Source organism: Phyllobates terribilis, unplaced genomic scaffold (genome assembly GCF_046119375.1).
Source record: "Phyllobates terribilis strain yellow unplaced genomic scaffold, ASM4611937v1 Scaffold_7__3_contigs__length_470593459, whole genome shotgun sequence".
Classification (NCBI taxonomy): Eukaryota; Metazoa; Chordata; class Amphibia; order Anura; family Dendrobatidae; genus Phyllobates; species Phyllobates terribilis.
In genome coordinates, this window is record NW_027362767.1 from 90,773,894 (window position 1) to 90,798,223 (window position 24,330).

Below are 24,330 nucleotides of genomic sequence, written 5' to 3' on the forward strand. Positions count from 1 at the left end.
TTTATCCCAGAGGTGGACAATTACATTTTCCAAGGAGCCACATGATAGACCCTAGTGTTAGAACCTTGCTCTTAGGTTTTTTCCTTTGCTGGTTACATGACCTTGTTGGCCTATTTAATCCTGCTCCGCCCTTCTGGCTTTGCTGGACTTCATTGTATAACTACTTTCTAGCTAGCCTGTGCTCTGTATCTAACTCTGTTAGTTTGCTTGGTCTACGGACCTCTATGTTCTATATATTTTGTTTGTTCGTCTGTCTGCTACAATTTCTGTTAGGAGGTGTCCCATTTTCCTCCCAGTCCTTAGTACTTGTAGGGATTCCTTCCCCACATCTATAGGTCTCCGTACAGACTAGCTTAGGACTTTAGCAGGTCTGATCGCAGGATCAGGTCCCCTGTTACATCGTAGGGATTCAGCTGAGTTCTATCGTAGGGACAGATCTCCTCTCTTTCCTTAGCTCTGGTAGCAGAACATAACACCTAGACTGTTCTGGAGGGTTTAACCAATAGGCTACAATTGATTCTGCTTATCATTATTATTATTATTATTATTATTATTATGGGTCAGCGTTAAGGGTGTTAATATCTGCATCTGCTCCATAAAGTGAACAGAGGATGCACAGCATTACTTACAGTTTATGCTGCGCATCCTCCACTGTCTTGTCACTTCATTCTCATCTTCCTGCCAACATCGGATCAGAAGCTAAAAGTGTGCGGAGGGGAAGGGTTCACAAGACAGCAGTGCGCAGACAGGACAGGCACAGCCATCAGTCCTATCCGTACTGCGTCCCCCTCCTCTTCATGATGTCACCCCCTCCACCACTGTCCTGGGATGAGGGGGTATACAGAAGGATCTTGGAAGTGAAGAGCGGCAGATATAACAAAGCTGAATGAATGAATGTATGTGCGTCTATATACACAATATATAGTGTGTGAATATGTGTGGCCTATATATGTGTCTATGTAGTATATAGTGTGCGTATGTATATATGTAGTATATAGTGTGTGCGTATATGTATATAGTGTGTGTATGTATACAGTATATAGTGTACTTATGTATACAGTATATAGTGAGTGAGTGCATGTATATATATAGTATATAGTGTGCATATGTATATAGTGTATATGTGTATGCATACAGTATATAGTGTGCATGTATACAGTACACTAGTGTTCCTATGCATACAGTATATAGAGTACTTATGTATACAGTGTAGTATATAGTGTGTATATATACATTGGTGTGAAAAAGTGTTTACCCCTTCCTGATTTCTTATTGTTTTGCATCTTTGTCACACTTAAATGTTTCCGATCACAAAACAAATTTAAATATTAGACAAAGATAACACAAGAAAAAACAAAATGCAGCTTTTAAATGAAGCTCTTTATTATTAAGTGAAAAAGAAATCCAAACCTACAGGGCCCTGTGTGGAAAAGTGATTGCTCCCTAAACCTAATAACTGGTTGGGTCACCCGTAGCAGCAACAACTGCAATCAAGCAATTGTGATAGCTGGCAATGAGTCTTTTACAACATTCTGGAGGAATGTTGGCCCACTCATCTTTGCAAAATTGTTGCAATTCAGCCACATTGGAGGGTTTAGGAACATGAACCGCCTTTTTAAGGTCATACCACGGCATCTCAATCGGATTAAGGTCAAGACTTTGCCTAGGCCACTCCAAAGTCTTAATTTTATTTTTCTTAAGCCATTCAGAGGTGGACTTGCTGGTGTGTTTTGGATCATTGTTCTGCTGCATTACCCAAGTGCGTTTCAGCTTGAGGTCACGAACAGATGGCAGGACATTCTCTTTCAGGATTTTTTGGTAGACGGCAGAATTCATGGTTCCATTTACCACAGAAAGTCTTCCAGGTCCTGAAGCAGCAAAACAGCCCAAGACCAGCACACTGCCACCACCATATTTTACTGTTGGCATGATGTTCCTTTTCTGCAAGGCTGTGTTACATTTACTCTAGATGTAATGGGACATACACCTTCCAAAAAGTTCAACTTTTGTCTCGTCAGTCCACAGAGTATTCTCTCAAAAGCCTTGGCAATCATCAAGATGTTTTCTTGTAAAACTGAGAGGAGCCTTTATGTTCTTTTTGCTCAGCAGTGGTTTTCATCTTGGAACTCTTCCATACATGCCATTTTTGCCCACTCTCTTTCTTATGGTGGAGTCATGAACAGTGACCTTAAGTGAGGCTTGCAGTTCTTTGAATGTTGTTGTGGGGTCTTTTGTGACCCCTTGGAGGAGTCGTTGCTGCGCTCTTGGGGTAATTTTGGTTGGCTGGCCACTCCTGGGAAGGTTCACCACTGTTCCATGTTTTCGCCATTTGTGGATAATGGCTCTCACTGTGGTTCGCTGTGTGTATATGTATATAGTGTGTATATATGTGTATACAGTATTAAGTGTGTGTGTGTATGGTATGCTAGTGTGCCTATGTATACAGTATATAGTGTACTTACGTATACAGTATATAGAATGCATATGTATATATAGTGTATGTGTATATGTATATAGTGTGTATATGTGTATGTATACAGTATATAGTATGTATTGAACAGTATATAGTTGAAATCAATTAGTTTTATGAATGAAGTTCTCGCCTAACATATCGAATAATATCTGTTTAATTTACTATAGAGTGGAGACTCCGGAGCAGATAATGGACGAGGACACAGAGACCGATAACATTGCAGTTCTGTAAGTGCAGATATTTACTGTAATATAAGAAGATATAGATGTGTTCCTATAAGAGAAACAGAATGTAGTTGCCAACATCATTTATTCTCATCCCCTCCATAACCGAGATCAGTCGCATTTCTGTGGTTTTCCAATATAAAGAAATTTGGCCAAAAATGGGAAATGTCACAAGGACAGTGATTAGCTGCAGCGGTCACGTGGGTAGTCACTCACTTCATTTCTGCAGTACATGATTTGTCATGTGAACAATGGCTCTTTTATTATTTCACACTAGTCTTCTGTTTGCTTATGGGGCGGTCAGGTTTGGGGCGGTCAGTGATCGGGGTCTGTACTTGGACAGCGCTCCACGGACATCTGACTGAGGAATTAATGTATTGTAATAAATTGTAGCCCCTGCAGCCCCCGATCTGCACAGCCGCTACTAGGTAACAGTCAGGGTCAGCCAATCAGTGGGTTCTCCATCTGGATTCGGACGTCTGCTTCCCTGGTATTGGGGGCAGATCCTAATGATTGGTCATCAGTGTTCTAATCCTGGAAGACCCCTTTATCTGTGATGGAGGAAATGGACACATTTTGCTTAGAAAGTATTTGGGTTGGAGAGAGAAACTGGGGATTTTCCTTTGTCTGTCGCGCTCCTGAGAACGAACCTCTTACAGATCCTAATCCCCCCTGTTACTGCACATTTACATGAGATGATATATGTTTCATGTTCTGTAGAGAGAAGACCACCAACAAGAAGAAGACCATCAGGAGCAGGTAAGAGCAGAGATTACTGAGCGAACCTTCTAGATGACACAATGATAGAGATGATTCCTCATGTACGTTTTTTAGGGAATAAAATGAAATAAACAATAATTTCCCCATTACTTATTGGGATTTACAGTCGCAGCAATCACCGTTCAGGATATACAGTGGGTGCGGAAAGTATTCAGACCCCTTTACATTTTTCACTCTTTGTTTCATTGCAGCCATTTGGTAAATTCTAAAAGTTCTTTTTTTTTCTCATTAATGTACACTCTGCACCCCATCTTGTCTGAAAAAAAACAGAAATGTGGAAATTTTTGCTAATTTATTAAAAAAGAAAAACTGAAATATCACATGGTCATAAGTATTCAGACCCTTTGCTCAGTATTGAGTATAAGCACTCTTTTGAGCTAGTACAGCCATGAATCTTCTTGGGAATGATGCAACAAGTTTTTCACACCTGGATTTGGGGATCCTCTGCCATTCTTCCTTGCACATCCTCTCCAGTTCCGTCAGGTTGGATGGTGAACGTTGGTGGACAGCCATTTTCAGGTCTCTCCAGAGATGCTCAATTGGGTTTAGGTCAGGGCTCTGGCTGGGACAGTCAAGAATGGTCACAGAGTTGTTCTGAAGCCACTCCTTTGTTATTTTAGCTGAGTGCTTAGGGTCATTGTCTTGTTGGAAGGTAAACCTTCGGCCAACTCTGAGGTCCAGAGCACTCCGAAAGAGGTTTTCATTCAGGATATCTCTGTACTTGGCTGCATTCATGTTTCTTTCAATTGCAACCAATTGTCCTGTCCCTGCCGCTGAAAAACACCCTCATGGCATGATGCAGCCACCAACATGTTTCACTATTGGGATTGTATTGGGCAGGTGATGAGCAGTGCCTGGTTTTCTCCACACATACCGCTTAGAATTTTCACCAAAAAGTTCTATCTTCATCTCATCAGACCAGAGAATATTATTTCTCATAGTCTGGGAGTCCTTAATGTGTTTTTGAGCAAACTCTATGCAGGCTTTCATATGTCTTGCACTGAGGAGAGGCTTCCGTGGGGCCACTCTGCCATAAAGGCCCGACTGGTGGAGGGCTGCAGTGATAGTTGACTTTGTGGAACTTTCTCCCATCTCCCTACTGCATCTCTGGAGCTCAGCCACAGTGATCTTGGGGTTCTTCTTTACCTCTCTCACCAAGGCTCTTCTCCCATGATTGCTCAGTTTGGCTGGGCGGCCAGGTCTAGGAAGACTTCTGGTGGTCCCAAACTTCTTTCATTTAAGGATTATGGAGGCCATTATACTCTTAGGAACCTTAAGTAATGCAGAAATTCTTTAGTAACCTTGGTCAGATCTGTGCCTTGCCACAATTCTGTCTCTGAGCTCCTTGGGCAGTTCCTTTGAGCTCATGATTCTCATTTGGTCTGACATGCACTGTGAGCTGTGAGGTCTTATATAGACAGGTGTGTACCTTTCCAAATCAAGTCCTATCCGTTTAATTAAACACAGCTGGACTCCAATGAAGGAGTAGAACCATCTCAAGGAAGATCACAAGGAAGTGGACAGCTTGGACTTAAATATGAGTGTCTGAGCAAAGGGTCTGAATACTTATGACCATGTGATATTTCAGTTTTTCTTTTTTAATAAATTTGCAAAAATTTCTATATTTCTGTTTTTTTCAGTCAAGATGGGGTGCAGAGTGTACTTTAATGAGAAAAAAAAACTTTTTAGAATTTACCAAATGGCTGCAATGAATCAAAGAGTGAAAAATGTAAAGGGGTCTGAATACTTTCCGTACCCACTGTATTACATGATAACATTATTCTAGAAGCCAAGCACATTACAGTGACAAGACAACTTTTTTTTTTTTTACAAACTAATATATTTTTCTAAAGCCACATGATATATCATTGTTTCTAATTCCTATAAGACGTATACTGTATTTTCTGGACCATAAGATGCATTGTTTTAGCAAGAAAAAAAGCATGCTTAAAAAAGTCGATGCGTCTTATAGCTCAGAAGCCGGAGAGCGCGGACACAGCATCATTCCCGGGTACTGAGGAAACTATGCAGCAGCACAGCTCTCTCTCCTCCTGCCCAACACTGAGCAGTGTGATCTGTGCAGGGCAGAATAGGAAGGTCCTGGGACCTGCACATCACTAGCGCTGCACAGATGCTGCAGGGCCTGACCATATGAACGATCTTTCAGGTTACATATGTGCATAGAAGGAACTTCTTATTGTGCTAGCATATACACAGTGTGCAGTAGAGGTGTGCTTGATGATGTAGCAGAACTGTGTGTGGCTTCTACAGGACTATAATGTTCTTGTCCTATCCCTATTATAGAAAAGCATTGTTTAACCACTTCTGGATGTGGCCAGTTTCCATTTTTTGCGTTTTTGTATTTTCCTCCCCTTCTCCCAAGAGCCATAACTTTTTTTCTGTCCACATAGACGTATGAGGGTGTGAGTTTATGCGGGACAAGTTGTACTTTTGAATGACACCATTTATTTTACCACAACGGACTGGCTGGGTTTCAAAGGAGCTCCATGATGATGGGCATGGAGATCTTCATCGGCGTCCTGCGATCACTTTATATGGGGGCATATAATGATGCGCACCCAATGCCGACGCAATATTAATGACACTGTCAGAGTTTGACCACAGCATTTAATAGGTTAACAGTCTCAGCTGTTAGAGGTAGGTTCTGACTGTGTGTCACAAGGTAGGTTCTGACTGTGTGTCACAGCCATTATTTGCCGGGGTAAGGGTGTGCTCACCTAATGAGCCCGCTCCATACACCCGCTACCGACTTGCACCGTATATGTATAGTGGATGTCGGTAAAGAGTTAATCGATGGCGGTTTTATTCCCTTGAATGGTGCGAGCTGCAGTACTGGGCACTTCCATTCGTTTGGACGGTGACTAGAACAAACTATAAACTGTGCTACTTGCCTACTGTCCCAGAAGATCAGGAGATCTGCTCACATTTCATATTTGTAGAGTTAGCGAGTGCACTCAATTTCATGGGATCTCTGGGGAATGGAGGATGTAGAGTAAGCGAGTGCACTCAATTTCATGGGATCTCTGGGGAATGGAGGATGTAGAGTAAGCGAGTGCACTCAATATCGTGGGATCTCTGGGAATTGAGGATATAGAGTAAGCGAGTACACTCAATATCATGGGATCTCTGGGAATGGAGGATGCAGAGTAAGCGAGTGCACTCAATATCATGGGATCTCTGGGAATGGAGCATGTAGAGTAAACGAGTGCACTCAATATCATGGGATCTCTGGGAATGGAGTATGTAGAGTAAGCGAGAGCACTCAATATCATGGGATCTCTGGGAATGGAGGATGTAGAGTAAGTGAGTGCACTCAATATCATGGGATCTCTGGAAATGGAGGATGTAGAGTAAGCGAGTGCACTCAATATCATGGGATCTCTGGGAATGGAGGATGTAGAGTAAGCGAGTGCACTCAATATCATGGGATCTCTGGGATTGGAGGATGCAGAGTAAGCGAGTGCACTCAATATCATGGGATCTCTGGGAATGGAGGATTTAGAGTAAGCGAGTGCACTCAATATCATCGGATCTCTGGCAATGGAGCATGTAGAGTAAGCGAGTGCACTCAATATCATGGGATCTCTGGGAATGGAGGATATAGAGTAAGCGAGTGCACTCAATATCATGGGATCTCTGGGAATGGAGGATGTAGAGTAAGCGAGTGCACTCAATATCATGGGATCTCTGGGAATGGAGCATGTAGAGTAAGCGAGTGCACTCAATATCATGGGATCTCTGGGAATGGAGGATGCAGAGTATGCGAATGCACTCAATATCATGGGATCTCTGAGAATGGAGGATGTAGAGTAAGCGAGTGCACTCAATATCATGGGATCTCTGGGAATGGAGGATGTAGAGTAAGTGAGTGCACTCAATATCATGGGATCTCTGAGAATGGAGGATGTAGAGTAAGCGAGTGCACTCAATATCATGGGATCTCTGGGAATGGAGCATGTAGAGTAAGCGAGTGCACTCAATATCATGGGATCTCTGGGAATGGAGGATGCAGAGTATGTGAATGCACTCAATATCATGGGATCTCTGAGAATGGAGGATGTAGAGTAAGCGAGTGCACTCAATATCATGGGATCTCTGGGAATGGAGGATGTAGAGTAAGTGAGTGCACTCAATATCATGGGATCTCTGGGAATGGAGGATGTAGAGTAAGCGAGTGCACTCAATATCATGGGATCTCTGGGAATGGAGCATGTAGAGTAAGCGAGTGCACTCAATATCATGGGATCTCTGGGAATGGAGGATGCAGAGTATGCGAATGCACTCAATATCATGGGATCTCTGAGAATGGAGGATGTAGAGTAAGCGAGTGCACTCAATATCATGGGATCTCTGGGAATGGAGGATGTAGAGTAAGCGAGTGCACTCAATATCATGGGATCTCTGGGAATGGAGGATGCTTTTCTTAACACTCATGTTACCTTGTTTCTATCTTTCTTTTAGGCTTCGATCCTTCTTCTTCTATTTCTGCTGCAGAATGTAAAGCAGTGAGTATACAAGATCCTTTCTTACATGTCACCCCCAGGTCTCACCGTCATTCTGTAATATGTTGCCTCCAGCTTTAAGATTGACATTTCTAGTACCCTAAACTTTTACTAACTTATAACTAGCTGGTATAATTCATGGTTGTCAATGTGGATCTGAAACAGTTTTCTATGTCTGCTGTTCTTTGTCTGCATTTGGGCATTTAACACATCATTCCCCCAATGACAATGTTTTACACAAAGCTCCAGATCTGTATAGTTATTGTTAATATACAGAAAGGCCCAACAGGAGATTTCTTTTTTGCATCTTTTGTGAGTTTTTTTTATTCTCCCTCAGCCCCTCCGGGTATCCAGCTTAACAGGGCTGAGCGGACCGTCCTATTCTTCCCACATTTATTTCCCAGCAGCACACGGCTTCTCCTTGGTGCTTCAGGCCAGCTCACCATTTATACTCGGCCAAACAGTCTATGGAGAATTTTAGAGACAGCAGGGCGCATGCTCGACTGACAGCATTGGAGCCATGGGATGAAACATGAGGGGGATTTGCTATAAGGGGGAGAGTTAAATATGAGTTGAATTGGTATACACAAATAAATATGGTCTTAATTTTTTTCATACATAATTATGATTTTGGGCCCTTATTATAGCAAACATTTTTACAGTGCATGCAGTTTCCAATGACCACATAATTTTACAGGCATTTACTTAATTTTTTTTCTGCAAATTCGTGACGTCCTTGTAGTTCTAGCAAACTATGTAGTTAATAATTTATTCATTATTAATCAGAATGGTTAAATGTTAAGAAGCGTAAAAATATTGTTTGTCTGTTACTTAAAGGGGTTGTCCTGTCACATCGCAAGATATTGATTACCTATGCTTAATATATGTCATCAATATCAGATTAGTGGGGGTCCAACACCCGGCATCCCCACCGATCAGCTATTATAAGCTCCGGCCTAATATAAACACATTGAATAGAGTTACAATACGGGGTCCCAGTCAATGTAAAGCGATCATCACCAGACAATGCAGATCAGGTCCTAGAACAGCTTAGAACAGCTGATCTTTGGGGATACAGTATATCACAAAAGTAAGTACACCCCTCACATTTTTGTAAATATTTTATTATATATTTTCATGGGCCAACACTGAAGATGTGACACTTTGATATAATGTAAAGTAGTCAGTGTAGAGCTTGTATAACAGTGTAAATTTGTTGTGCCCTCTAAATATCTCACACAGCCACTAATGTATAATCCGCTGGCAACAAAGGGGAGTGCACCCCTGAATGAGAGTGGCCAAATTGTGCCCAAAGTGTCAATATTTTGTGTGGCCACCATTATTTTGAAACACTTAGCTCTCTTGGGCATGGTGGTCACCAGAGCTTCACAGGTGGCCACTGGAATACTCTTCCACTCCACCATGATGACATCACGGAGCTGGTGGATGATAGAGACCTTGCGCTCCTCCACCTTCTGTTTCACCATGCCTCACAGGGTTTAGGTCTGGAGACATGCTTGGCCAGTCCAACACCTTTACCCTCAGTTTCTTTAGCAAGGCAGCGGTCATCTTGGAGGTGTGTTTGAGGTCATTATGTTGGAATACTGCCCTGCGGTTCGGCTTCCGAAGGGAGGGGATCATGCTCTGCTTCATTATGTCACAGTACATATTGGCATTCATGGTTCCGTCAATGAACTGTAGCTCCCCACAGCCAGCAGCACTCATGCAGCACGAAACTCTGACACTCCCACCACCATGCTTGACTGTAGGCAGGACACACTTGTCTTTGTACTTATCACCTGTTAGCCACCACACACGCTTGACAACATCTGAGCCAAATAAGTTTATCTTGGTCTCACCAGAACACAGGACTTGGTTTCAGCAACCCATGTCCTTAGTCTGCTTGTTTTCAGAAAAGTGTTTGCGGGCTTTTTTGTGCATCATCTTTAGAAGAGGCTTCCTTCTGGGACGACAGCCATGCAGAAAAATTTGATGCAGTGTATGATCTGAGCACTGACAGGCTTGACATCTTGTGACTGAAATACGCTACAACATTATTGTGTTTTATCTCCACTATATAGGCAGAACACCGCCGCCACTCTCCACCTGGCGGCAGAATACCCTTGCCACTCTCCACCTGGCAGCCGACCACAACCGCCACTCTCCACCTGGCAGCCGACCACCACCGCCACTCTCCACCTGGCAGCCGACCACCACCGCCACTCTCCATCTCACAGCCGACCCCCACCGCCACTATCCACCAGGCAGCCGACCGCCACCACCACTCTCCACCTGGCAGCCGACCGCCACCGCCACTCTCCATCTGGCAGCCGACCACCACCGCCACTCTCCACCTGGCAGCCGACCACCACCGCCCCTCTCCACCCGGCAGCCGACCACCACCGCCACTCTCCCCCTGGCAGCCGACCACCACCGCCACTCTCCACCTGGCAGCTGACCACCACCGCCCCTCTCCACCTGGCAGCCGACCACCACCGCAACTCTTCCCCTGGCAGCCGACCACCACCGCCACTCTCCACCTGGCAGCCGACCACCACTGCCAGTCTCCATCTCACAGCCGACCCCCACCGCCACTATCCACCAGGCAGCCGACCGCCACCGCCACTCTCCATCTGGCAGCCGACCGCCACCGCCACTCTCCATCTGGCAGCCGACCGCCACCGCCACTCTCCATCTGGCAGCCGACCGCCACCGCCACTCTCCACCTGGCAGCCGACCACCACCGCCCCTCTCCACCTGGCAGCCGACCACCACCGCCCCTCTCCACCCGGCAGCCGACCACCACCGCAACTCTCCACCTGGCAGCCGACCACCACCGCAACTCTTCCCCTGGCAGCCGACCACCACTGCCACTCTCCACCTGGCATCCAACCACCACTGCCACTCTCCACCTGGCATCCAACCACCACCACCACTCTCCCCTGGCAGCCGACCACCACCACCACTCTCCCCTGGCAGCCGACCACCACCGCCACTCTCCACCTGGCAGCCGACCACCACCGCCACTCTCCACCTGGCAGCCGACCACCACCGCCACCCTCCACCTGGCAGCCGACCACCACCCTCCACCTTGCAGCCAACCACCACCGCCACTCTCCACCTGGCAGCCGACCACCACCGCCACTCTCCACCTGGCAGTCGACTGCCACCACTGCTCTCCACCCAGCATCCGACCACCACCTCCACTCTCCACCTGGCATCCGACCACCACCTCCACTCTCCACCTGGCAGCCGACCACCACCGCCACTCTCCACCTGGCAGCCGACCACCACCGCCGCTCTCCACCTGGCAGTCGACCGCCACCACCGCTCTCCACCCAGCATCCGACCACCACCACCGCTCTGCACCTGGCATCCGACCACCACCTCCACTCTCCACCTGGCATCCGACTACCACTGCTACTCTCCACCTGGCAGCCGACCACCACCGCCGCTCTCCACCTGGCAGCCAACCGCCACTCTCCACCTGGCAGCCGATCACCACCGCCACTCTCCACCTGACTGCCAAAAACCACCGCTACTCACCACCTGGAAAATAAAAAATGTTTTGGTCTCTACCTTTCTTTCCTACCTATTTAATTTCATTTCATTTACTTTACCCTTTTTGTTTACATGCTGCTCTCCAGACTGGGCAACTCCCTGTGCTTTCTTTTCTAAACTCAAAACCAGAGCTGGCACTGCTTGGCTCAATGGTGCAGCACTGCCTTCTGCCCGCCCAATACACAGCATTGGCTGTTAGTAACCTGCCCCAGCACTGACCTCATTCACTCCAGCGTTGGCATTGACTGAGCAGTGATCCAGAAAGGGGCTGGAGATTGTACAAGTTAAGGGAAAGCCCCTCATGACTGGAATTGGCTGGGAGGGATAATTTGGAAGAATGCAGGGAAACTGGTGGGAGGAAGGGAGTAAGGTAGGAGAGTATTTAAGAAAAAAAGTGTGGGAAAAGTGGCCATATTAGACTGCTGGGTGTGTAAAGTTAACACATGTTCCCCTCCCTCACCATTAACCTACCTCATGGAGAACATGGAGGCCATGCTACAACAGCTGCGGACAGAGGCAGGACTGAGGGGTGATGCATGACTGCGGGAGCAGCATTCCACCATGTGCGTTGGAGCCCCAGCCCGTGATGAGGAGGCCAAGAGGCAGGCCAGGAGAGCGAGGCTCCTGGAGAGGCTAATCCTCGAATTCATGCCATGGAGCAGGCGATGGCTGAGGAGTCCCACCGGGGACTATGAGGGCGGTGAACACAAGAGCTCAGCTTCCGCTCGTCGCTCATGGCCCTGCAGGAATCCTCACAGCAGGCCCGCTGAGGCGGGAGTGGGAAGGCCGCAGTCTGTTCCTGAGCCGCTGCCTTCCGCTTCTAGGCCCTCAGGACCCGGATCATCAGCAGTGGGCGCACCTGGCGATGCTCCTAATGCCAGAAGGAGCAGCAGACAGCGACGGCAACCAGGTGAAAGTACCTGAGCGGGCGGGCGGCTTGGCTCTACCCAACGCCGAGGACCTACAGAAGCGGCAGGCACCAGCGTGGATAGGCCTTGCAGGGGGCCTGCAGCTGGCAGGTGCCGGCAGAGGCCACCTTCAGGTCCACGTGTGCCAGTGGGGGTTGCCAATCCTTCTGGTGGCATGGAATCCAACCAGGGGGAGGTGATGGAAGAGGAGACGGATCGTCAGGATGCTGGAAGTACGGCTGGAGGGATCATAGCGCCCGGGCAGCCTTTTGAGTATGATTCTCTGTCTTGTCTGTTTCAACATGCTGTTAGGTTTGGTCAGGGGATGTGAGGGAAGGAGATAAGTCCAGGTGTAAAAAGGAAGGGGGGTCTGGGTACAGCAGAGGGTCCGGTTGTCAGGGACCTGCTGAACAGAATGCCGCAGATTTTGGAAGGTGGTTCTGGTAGGGGTTAGGCGTATCTCCGGAGGGGGCATGGCTATCGTCGCCGACAGGGTCAGGTATCACTGGTGGTGAGATAGGTGGGGCAGTGGCAAGTAGTGGTGGCACGTATGCGAGTGGGTCATTGCCCAATCAAACTGAAAAGGAAAAAGCGAATGCTATTAAGGTCGATGATAGAGCAAAGGGGGAGGTATATGTATGCTTCGAGGGGCCGTTGGGGTGACACTTAAAGAAGGAGGTAAAAGAGAAAATTTGTAAAGACGAATATGTTAAAAAAAAATTCGGTTTTGCCTCTTGAAACATTTAACCTCAACAATGCCAGAAAGGACGACAGTAAGAAGGAGGAGGAGGAAAAGCGGAGGTGGCGGTTTATACCACAAACTTTAGCTAATTGGTTACAGGCGTTTGCAACCTTAGCTAGTGTCATTGGGGAGAAGGCGCCTGATAACTGCTCGGGTTTGTTTTGTTATATGGACGTGATTGGGGAGGCACATTGAATTTATGGACGGCAGGCTTGGCTGAGATATGATGAGCAGTTCAGACAAAGAAAAGCAGTGCGGCCGAGCATTAGGTGGGATCAGAAGGACATAGGACTATGGCTAAAAGTAATGGCTCCTTCCAGATACGGACAATCCTTAGTCCTTTCCTGGGAATAACGGCAGTGGGAGCCACGCAGGTTCATCAGGGGTGTCGTGATACGGAGAGCAAGGAGCAAAAGACAAAATGGGAGCGTGCTGGCAGTTTAACCACGGGCAGTGCAAATACGGGACCAACTGCAAGCTTAGGCACGTGTGCTCGCACTGTAGGGGAACGTCACATGGGGCAGTTAAATGTTTTAAGAAAGGAAAGGGCAGGGGTGCGGCTGGGGCTAATCAAGGGGGAGACTCCAGTGAACCATCTCGCGATGGCCCCCTTTCTAAATAGATACCCTTATAGGGAAAAAGCTGAGACGCTTTATAAGGGTTTTTTGGAGGGTTTTAGAATTCCTCCTCCAGAACATCAAGTCCCCTTTTCTTTAAATAATTTGCGCTCAGCTTTAGAATATTTGTGGGTGGTTTCTGAGAAATTGAAGAAGGAAGTGGGGTTAGGTCGCATGGTCGGCCCCTTTAATTGTTTGCCAATTGTTGATGCAGTTGTTTCTCCATTAGGTGCAGTTCCAAAAAACGAACCAAATAAGTTTAGACTTATTCAGCATCTGTCTTATCCAAAAGGGCCGTCAGTAAACGATGACATTGCTCCGGAGTTATGTTCAGTGGTTTACGCGCCATTTGATGACGCAGTAAAATGGGTCGTAGGTGTGGGCCGGGGGCTTTAATGGCTAAAACGGACATTGAATCTGTGTTTAGATTGTTGCCAGTGCACTCGGATAGTATCAAGTTGTTTGGTTGTCATTGGGATGGAAAGTTTTATAAATCACAGCAAAAAAGAAGTTTCTATTGGTACTATTAAATCCAGAGACTCACAGATATTGTACCTTATTAATCCCATCTAAAATTTAACTTTTAATGTGTATCTTAAAATTTTACTCTAATTATTCAAACAATAAACCACATTATCAGTGCACAATTCAAGGACGAAGGGGGATGTGCCTTACCGTGTTACGGCACTGCCTGACCCTACCTTGCCGCGGAGGTTGGCACCCTTTATCCTGCGCAATGGCGCCCCCGCTCACCGACGACTCGCCCTCCTCACCCTATATCACCCTAAAGTGACAAAAAATTCCAAAGTTAGGGTCAAAAAAGTGCAAAGTGCAGAAATTGAGGTAAAGACGTAATTTACCAGTACCATATAGTAGATAAATATATCTGCAGCTCTAATCAGTCAAATTTAGCTGCAGATACAACAGTAAAAAAGAGAAAAGAACAAAAATCTATGTCTAGGGTCTGACAATGGTCTTATGTCCAATTCAATAGCATAGAATGTAAAATACACACTACTAACATGATTGTAAAATTCATGATTCTAGTTTATAGTGCATGTCATTTCATGTCCATTATCAATCATAGTCTTATAGGTAACTCAATAGCATAGAGTATTAGATATGACGCGCCCCCTGGGCCAGTGTTGTTAGGGATACCCGGAGCCGGATCAGATGGGGGTTGTAGTCTCCGAGTGGCTGTGACCCGGTCCGTGCCCAGGGTGTCAAGCTCAGTGTGTGGCAGTCCTTATGATGTTACTAGATGTTCTTTTGTGTCGACTACGCCACCCGTTGAATTGCGGTCAATACGGCCGCCGCTGCAGCAGGGTCCGCTGAGGCTGGTGATGTATGTGCAGCTCAGGTAGTATAACCCCCAACGGGAGGGGTATAGCCTCAGGGGGTCAGTTGCAGAGGATGGGGGTTGTGGTGGTGCAGCGAGGATGGAAATGAGACTCTGAGTCGGGCTGTGCAGTTCAGGGTTTGTTTACTTACTGCAGTTGTTCTGGTCACTCCGGCCTTAAGTGACCACCCGAGCCGTGCTGCGTCCACCAGGTCCTGGACTCAGCCAACCCCCAGGTGATTCTGGAGCGTGGTCCTGAGCTCCCTTTCTGTCCTGTCCTCTTCTCTGGCCTTCCCCACCAGGGATCCACCTATGTCCGGCTCCCTCGGGCCTCTTGGTGGTAAACCCTTGTCTCTGGGTTCCCTGACCCTATTCCTGGTCTGCCTTCCGGGTGGATTTAGTGGGTGATCGTGGCAGATCCTGCCCACGACCTCCGGTTCCTGGCTAAGGTGTGCTGTAGCCTCTGCCAGCTTGGGATCCGGTACCCTGTTGCCAACTCTTCACCCTCTGGTCTAATTTGGGCTCTTGGAGTTCCTTCTTTCTCCCCCTCTGGGTCTTTCTTTCTCCTCTCTCTCTCTCTTGGCCTTGGAGCTGCTCTTCTCCTCTGCTCTGCTTCTCTGACTCAACTCTGACAGACTGACCTCACTCTGCAAAAGACCCTGTCCTAAGATGGTGCCCACCTTATATACTCCCTCTATGTGTGAGCTCAGGTGACCAGCACCCAATGAGCTCCTAGCACTACCCAGACTGCTCCCCCTATCTGCCCCTACACTACTGGGATGTTCCACCCCCCTCCCACTCCAGCCAGGAACAGACACTGTCGTACCTGCACATAAACTGGTGGGAGTACCGTCGGTCTGTTCCTCGGAAATGGGATGTGTGTAGTGCATGCAGCTAACTGAGCTCAGTTCCACACTCCATCCTTACCCGGGAGTGGAATACCACACCTCTGGGTTGAGGTGCAATACCCCTGTAGCAGCCGAATCCTCAGGGTGCTACATTCCCCCCTGGTAAATCACAGCACGTCCTCGGGCTGTAAGATATAAACATCCACAAACATACATTTTTTTTTTTTTTTATAAAACATAAACATATAAAACATCATATATTATCAGCATAAACTTTTCATATTAAAACTTATCATAAATAACACTCTTGTTCCTCCGGCCACGGTGCAACTTGTGACCGGGTAAAGTGCGACAGTCTCTTGAAGAAACACGGTTTCCTATAAAACCGGTAGGGGGGCGCTTTAGGAAGCGCAACTATATACAAGGGAATTATGGCCACTCTCAGTCCTCGGCCAGGTATTAGGAACTAGGGACACACGGGGTTAACAGTTCAATCTGCTGGTCCCAACGGGGACTATATTTTAACTAGAACAGTTCTTATACCCTGACGGGTAACTATGTACAGTCTCTCTCTACCGTACTTCAACGACGGCGTCCTCCTGCTCCTTCTTTAGATTCTTCAGACCCGTCCGGGTCCTCTTGCTCCTCCTCACACCGCAGCTCCTCCTCCGTCAGGCGATGCACATGGAGGGCGTAGGGTCCTTTGGCACACTTGTGCCGGGTGAAGGTGACCTCGTCCCCTACGTACAGGTCACGACCTCTGTGTCCCTCCGGCAGATGGCTTTCTACGTCTCTGCGGGTCACAAAGACGTCGCCGGGGGTATGATGGTCTCTAATGAAGCCCCACCCATGCTGCATGTTGAATTTTATCACAGTCCCGGTGGAAGGGGGACCATGAGCTGCACGGGGATTCCTCCTGGTCCGGCTCTTCTGCTCCGCGCTCCTTATCTGTGCTTGCTGTTCCCGGACCCGCCTCTCTCTCCGCTCCCTCTCGAAGACCTCGAGCTGCTGCCGGCAGCACTCTGCACGCTCTGCTGCGGCCGCCCGAGTCTCCTGAGTGAACCCCATGAGGTCTTCTCCGGTGGGGTCCCACTCGAACTGTGCCTCCTCCAGCGGGGGCGAGGTCCTCTTTACGGGCTTCGGAGCCGGAATCAGGGGCTCGCACATGGGCCTTGCTCTCTGGAGTTCCAGCTGAATGTACTCCTGGGGCCATACAAAGGGCTGCCCATCCGGGCACGTATGCTGGGCGAATAGATCTTCACCCAGGTGCGGCACTCTAGATGCTGAGGGCGCGTTGATGGTAGCGGCGCCCGGGTTAACCAGGCCTTGCGACCAGGCCTGGGGCACCTTAAAGGCAAAGGGCACCGTAATAACGGCGGCGCCCTGGGTTATTCGGCCCTGCGACCAGGCCGGTGGCTCCGCGGAGGTAGGGGGCGCTGTTGGTATTGCGGCGCCCGGGGGTACTAGGCCTTGCGACCAGGCCGGTGGTATTTCCTGCTTGGCCACGCTCGAGGTCGAGGCGTGTGACGTCACAGGGGTCGCGGCCGCAGTTTCCGGTTGAGGCCTAGTCGGCGGCGGTGACGATGCAGCGACGGGCACGGCAGGGGGAATTTCGGGCTCTGCGACGGGGAGCTGGGGCAGGGACGCGGTTTCCCGGCTCGGGGTAGAGACGTCCCCTTTACCTGCCTCCGTCCGTTCAGCTCCGTTCTCGGCGCCGTCTCCTGCCTTCATTCCTCCTGCGCCATCCTCAGAGGCGGTCTGTCTCCTCGTCTCGGGCGGCGTGCTCCGCTGACGGGTTTCGGTCTGCTGGGCCATCTCTCGGCTCCACTCCGCCAACGTCTCTCGCTGCACCCGGGCCATCCTCCGTGCGAGGCCCTCCAGCGCGGTCTGTGCACACTCCCGGTCTCGGGGGAGCTGTGTTAGGATCTCCAGCAGGCCTTCTGGAGTGGCGACCTGCAACAGGCTCCTGACCACTGGGTCGGTGCTGCCTGACTCTCCCTCCATCTCCGGGTAGGCTCTCTCTGGACTCTCTTCCAGACGTCTTGTCTCCGGGTGCGCTCTCTCCAGACTCCTCCAGGCGACACCCATCTTTGTTCTCTTCTTCTGTCTCCGCCCACATCGAGGGTGGTCCCGGGGCAACTTCAGTTCCAGGGGCAGTTCTCTTACGCTGATGGACACTTCCAGCATCACAGTCTCTGTTGGTGGGCGCGGTTTCCGCTTTTGGCGCCATTCTTCGACCTGGCCCACGATGGGAGGTGGCCTCTTGCCACCCTCTGGCACGCCCATAATGGCGTCCGCTCTTCCAAGGCGGGAAATCTTTGGAAATGGCGGGAATCGTCTCCCAGTGGCGGGAAACTCCATGGATGGCGGGAAAAAGCTGCAAATGGCGGACAACCGGCGGGAAACGACCTGTGATGGGGTCCGTTGGCGGGGACCCTCCGGAACCGGCGGGAGACTTCTTTTTGAGGTAACGGTGAACTTTTCTTCAGGCACGCAGTACCCGGTTGTTGCGGGCACGTTATCCTGCCGACTATGCCAAAGTTGACGCGCCCCCTGGGCCAGTGCTGTTAGGGATACCCGGAGCCGGATCAGATGGGGGTTGTAGTCTCCGAGTGGCTGTGACCCGGTCCGTGCCCAGGGTGTCAAGCTCAGTGTGTGGCAGTCCTTATGATGTTACTAGATGTTCTTTTGTGTCGACTACGCCACCCGTTGAATTGCGGTCAATACGGCCGCCGCTGCAGCAGGGTCCGCTGAGGCTGGTGATGTATGTGCAGCTCAGGTAGTATAACCCCCAACGGGAGGGGTATAGCCTCAGGGGGTCAGTTGCAGAGGATGGGGGTTGTGGTGGTGCAGCGAGGATGGAAATGAGACTCTGAGTCGGGCTGTGCAGTTCAGGGTTTGTTTACTTACTGCAGTTGTTCTGGTCACTCCGGCCTTAAGTGACCACCCGAGCCGTGCTGCGTCCACCAGGTCCTGGACTCAGCCAACCCCCAGGTGATTCTGGAGCGTGGTCCTGAGCTCCCTTTCTGTCCTGTCCTCTTCTCTGGCCTTCCCCACCAGGGATCCACCTATGTCCGGCTCCCTCGGGCCTCTTGGTGGTAAACCCTTGTCTCTGGGTTCCCTGACCCTATTCCTGGTCTGCCTTCCGGGTGGATTTAGTGGGTGATCGTGGCAGATCCTGCCCACGACCTCCGGTTCCTGGCTAAGGTGTGCTGTAGCCTCTGCCAGCTTGGGATCCGGTACCCTGTTGCCAACTCTTCACCCTCTGGTCTAATTTGGGCTCTTGGAGTTCCTTCTTTCTCCCCCTCTGGGTCTTTCTTTCTCCTCTCTCTCTCTTGGCCTTGGAGCTGCTCTTCTCCTCTGCTCTGCTTCTCTGACTCAACTCTGACAGACTGACCTCACTCTGCAAAAGACCCTGTCCTAAGATGGTGCCCATCTTATATACTCCCTCTATGTGTGAGCTCAGGTGACCAGCACCCAATGAGCTCCTAGCACTACCCAGACTGCTCCCCCTATCTGCCCCTACACTACTGGGATGTTCCACCCCCCTCCCACTCCAGCCAGGAACAGACACTGTCGTACCTGCACATAAACTGGTGGGAGTACCGTCGGTCTGTTCCTCGGAAATGGGATGTGTGTAGTGCATGCAGCTAACTGAGCTCAGTTCCACACTCCATCCTTACCCGGGAGTGGAATACCACACCTCTGGGTTGAGGTGCAATACCCCTGTAGCAGCCGAATCCTCAGGGTGCTACAGATATACAGTACAATACCGACATGATTATAAATGTCATGATTGTAGTAAACATAATATCATATTCAGTCCCATAGACTCAATAAAAAGCGTAGCCTAACCAACCCACATAAAACTCGACGCGTGTCTCCTTTAACAAGGTTCATCAGGAGTAGTTAATGAGGCAAAGTTATTGCGTATATCAAAAACCTACTTATCTGGATCCTTTACTTGTTATGACACAGAACCAGAGAGACCCAGTCTCATAATAGTGCATTTAGGGGGTAATCCGAGGAGTCCCCCGCAATCCCTGTGTTCCGATTGTGGCGCCCTGCTGCGCATTGGTGCCACAGATACCAGAAGGGTGCATGGATGGACTTCTCCACAAGAGGTCCTCACTACATTCATACACCTCCACCTTCCACCTCAGACCAGCAGAGGGAGCCCGTTAGGGACATATATAGGGAAGGTTTAGCTAGGCAGCTCAGTTAGTGATCAGTGTTTAGTGAGTGTTCAGAGAGGAACACAGCTCTGAGTGAGCAGAGAGCGTGCCGATGCTCAGATAGCAGTGAAGACGCAGCACGCCAGCTGCCAAGTAGTGAGGGCCCCGAGTGTGGTCGACGGTGAGGAGAAAAGGAGAGTGGAACTCAGGGGGCAGAGGAGCATAGTAAGCTCACCCCGATATATATACCGGACACCGGGTCCACGCCTACAGGGACTCTCTACACCCAGTAGGAACCACTGGAAACCCCTGGAGAACTACAGGTCCCAGGTCCACCTAATGCTGATTGCAGTACCAGGTCTAGGAGTCATAGAGGTCCCAGCGTCCAGGGAGAGTGATCTCCAAAGAGAAGGCCCTACCACCAGGTCAGCAGGTGCAGAGAGAGACAGTAACCAAGCTAGGCCCAGCTCCAGGCAAGCCAGAAGCTTAGAGAATAAAGCAACGGATCAGGAGGCCCTATACCCGCTCACTGGGGAGAGTCCAGAAGTGCGCCCTTCACCTGGAGTACCCTGAACCGTGCCTGCAGCATCACCAGTAAAGGTACTGAAGCTTACCCCTGTGTGAGTGTCCATCCTTCCTCTGGGACCATCCTGCCGTCTCTCCCCTGCACCACCATCCAGTATATCTACTACACTGCCCTGAGGCCCGCTCCACCTGTGGGGAGCCGTTCCATCTCAAGCTGCCCTGACAACAGCCTCAGAGGACTGTTGCAGCGCTGGTGATCTTCACCAGGTACCACAGGTGGCGTCACGAACTTTCCCAAAACCCCATATATTCCTATTCCCCCTTTCACTGACCGCCCTGGGTGACGGATCGGGCCAGCCACCGTGATATCCCCCCAAAAGCAGCCATAAGGCCCGGCTGCCGAGTACCCCACGGCCCTGGGGGCGCGTCACGATAATGGGAGCCTTTCTCACTGTCGGCCTTTCTTTTATAAGCCCCTTTTAGTACCGGTGTGCGTTCCACCACTAACCCGAATTGCGTTACTCACACAGCTGAAAATACAAGACCGGAACCAAGGTGCGCCCCTCTAACACCGGCGTGCTTTTTATATAGATTCACTCAGCTTTCCACAAGTAACCGGAAGTAACATCACTCATATTGCTGGAGGCACATGACCGGAACTAAGGTGCGTCCCACCATATGCATTCCAGGCATAGTCCCTTCCTGTATCAGTCCGATGGCTGGAAGTACATGACCATGTGCGTTCCCCCATATGCATTCCAGATGCCACCACGATCTGTAGTATCCTAAGGCTTCCATGCATTTCCCAGTATATTCAGAAATCAGAGCGGGCCATATCTATATCTCTGGTGTCTAAATGCAATCTATGTCAGTATAATCACAATAATTTAATTCTCATTTTTTATGAATAATAGAAGGGGGCCTTCTTTCTGTATAAAAGCATATTTGCTATATTATACAAAGCATGCAGAATCACACATGGTGCATTGAAAAGTGCTACCATATATTATCAGATAAACCAGCCCATGATTAAGGCATCAGAAGCACATCACCCATTAGGGACAATGATGCAGAGCAGATTTTACGGTCATGTTTTAGTCATGTCTTACACATAGCGGCATTCAAATATAACAACCAAAATTCATCTGTTTGTTCAACCCATTTGGTGGAAAAGACTTGAACCTGTAGATCCATTTCAGTTCTTTTTGCGGAATATTTTCATCCCAGTTTCCCTTTCTGATTGCAGGTGTTACAATCTCAATAACCAAGAAAGAAAACACATTTAAATCACCCAGATGCTTCTCCATGACGTGAAGAGATTGACGTGTCCCTGGCATGCTTTATGTCTCCTATGTGATCCCCTATTCTCCTTCTAAGCTCCCTTTTCGTCTTACCGATATAATTTACCATCATATATACGTGATACGTCTGATCTGATACAAATATGCATCACAAAGTGCCCATAAGCTGCAAAAACCTAAGGCATAGACTTGAATCAACATCCAAACTCAATAATTACCTTGGGAAATGGAGACCAATATCGCTGACCACAGGACCCTCTCACCCCGATGCTGTTTCGCCTCGCTTCTTCCGGGGGAGAAACGGCGCTCTGTGATGCATATTTGTAGAAGTTTACTAGCATCTAGTAGCCTTCCTGATAGAAGCTGCATATAAGGGAATATCATAAACTATGTGCATATTACATTGAGAAGCAACTATTAGATATTATGATAAGGATTTAACTCATTATTTTGGTTGTAATTTGAGAAAGCTATTGCGTTTTTTGGGGATATATGTGAAGACAGTGCCCTCTTGAGGCATCTTTGCTTTTTTAATTGAATACATTGTTTTTATTGAACATTAATAAAAATTCTTGTCTTTACAAATTTATATGGTATACTTCTTTTTCTTGAAGACTTTAAAGAGTCTTTAGGAAGGGTAATTGATTATTGGATTTGAAGTGCCATAGTAATGTTGGAATTTGGACATTCATTTTGGAATATCTAATGCTTTAAATGACCCTGAATAGAGGCAGAGACCCCCTTTTTATAGATCACAATTGTACTTGCAGCCATCATTCACAGGTCAAGGGTCAGGGATGAAGGTGGAAAGAGCTCATGACTCATTGTTTGAGCATTTAATCAATTTACTTAGTTGGTAAAAGCAGGGGGACTCTTTAAATAAACTAGCTAGCTTAGTATAATATACAATTAGCATAGTATCAAACCGTATTGCTCCATGAACCTATCTTGCAAGATTTGCATACAATAAGTTGCAGTACATCTCAACTCAAGTGTCAGGATTATTCAAACAATAGCCTGTGTTAATCAACCAAACACAGGTTAAAAAAGTCAACATAAAAATATAGCTCTTGGTTACCAGAAAGTATGTCTGGCATAATTAAGAAGAAAAGCTGTGTTGTCACAATAATACTCACCTGTCTGACATGACATACTGTCCCACACCGTAATCCATCATTAGAATGTCACTTATAGAACAGCCACATCGTTAGATGTGACTGCTCTATCCAGCAACCGGCGATACACTGACAGGAGCATAATCACTCCCAGCAGTGGTTTATTATTTTTTCTTTATACTAGCGACATGGGCATCGTGGATTAGGCATTAAGGTGGGTATATGGCTTTTTTTAAAAATTTTTTACATGGGACAAGGGCATTGTGGATTAGGTGTAGGTAAGTATAGTGTGTTTTATATATATATATATATATATATATATATATATATATACAGTACAGACCAAAAGTTTGGATACACCTTCTCCTTTAAAGATTTTTCTGTATTTTCATGACTATGAAAATTGTACATTCACACTGAAGGCATCAAAACTATGAATTAACACATGTGGAATTATATACTGAGCAAAAAAGTGTGAAACAACTGAAAATATGTCTTATATTCGAGGTTCTTCAAAGTAGCCACTTTTTGCTTTGATGACTGCTTTGCACACTCTTGGCATTCTCTTGTTGAGCTTCAAGAGGTAGTCACTGGAAATGGTTTTCACTTCACAGGTGTACACTGCAGGTTTAATAAGTGGGATTTCTTGCCTTATAAATGGGGTTGGGACCATCAGTTGTGTTGTGCAGAAGTCAGGTGGATACACAACTGATAGTCCTTCTGAATAGACTGTTAGAATTTATATTATGTCAAGAAAAAAGCAGATAAGTAAAGAAAAACGAGTGGCCGTCATTACTGTAAGAAATGAAGGTCAGTCAGTCCGAAAAATTGGGCAAACTTTGAAAGTGTCCCCAAGTGCAGTTGCAAAAACCATCAAGCGCTACAAAAAACTGGCTCACATGAGGACCGCCCCAGGAAAGGAAGACCAAGAGTCACCTCTGCTTCTGAGGATGGATAAGTTTATCCGAGTCACCAGCCTCAGAAATCGCAGGTTAACAGCAGCTCAGATTAGAGACCAGGTCAATGCCACACAGAGTTCTAGCAGCAGACACATCTCTTCAACAACTGTTAAGAGGAGACTTTGTGCAGCAGGCCTTCATGGTAAAATAGCAGCTAGGAAACCACTGCTAAGGACAGGCAACAAGCAGAAGAGACTTGTTTGGGCTAAAGAACACAAGGAATGGACATTAGACCAGTGG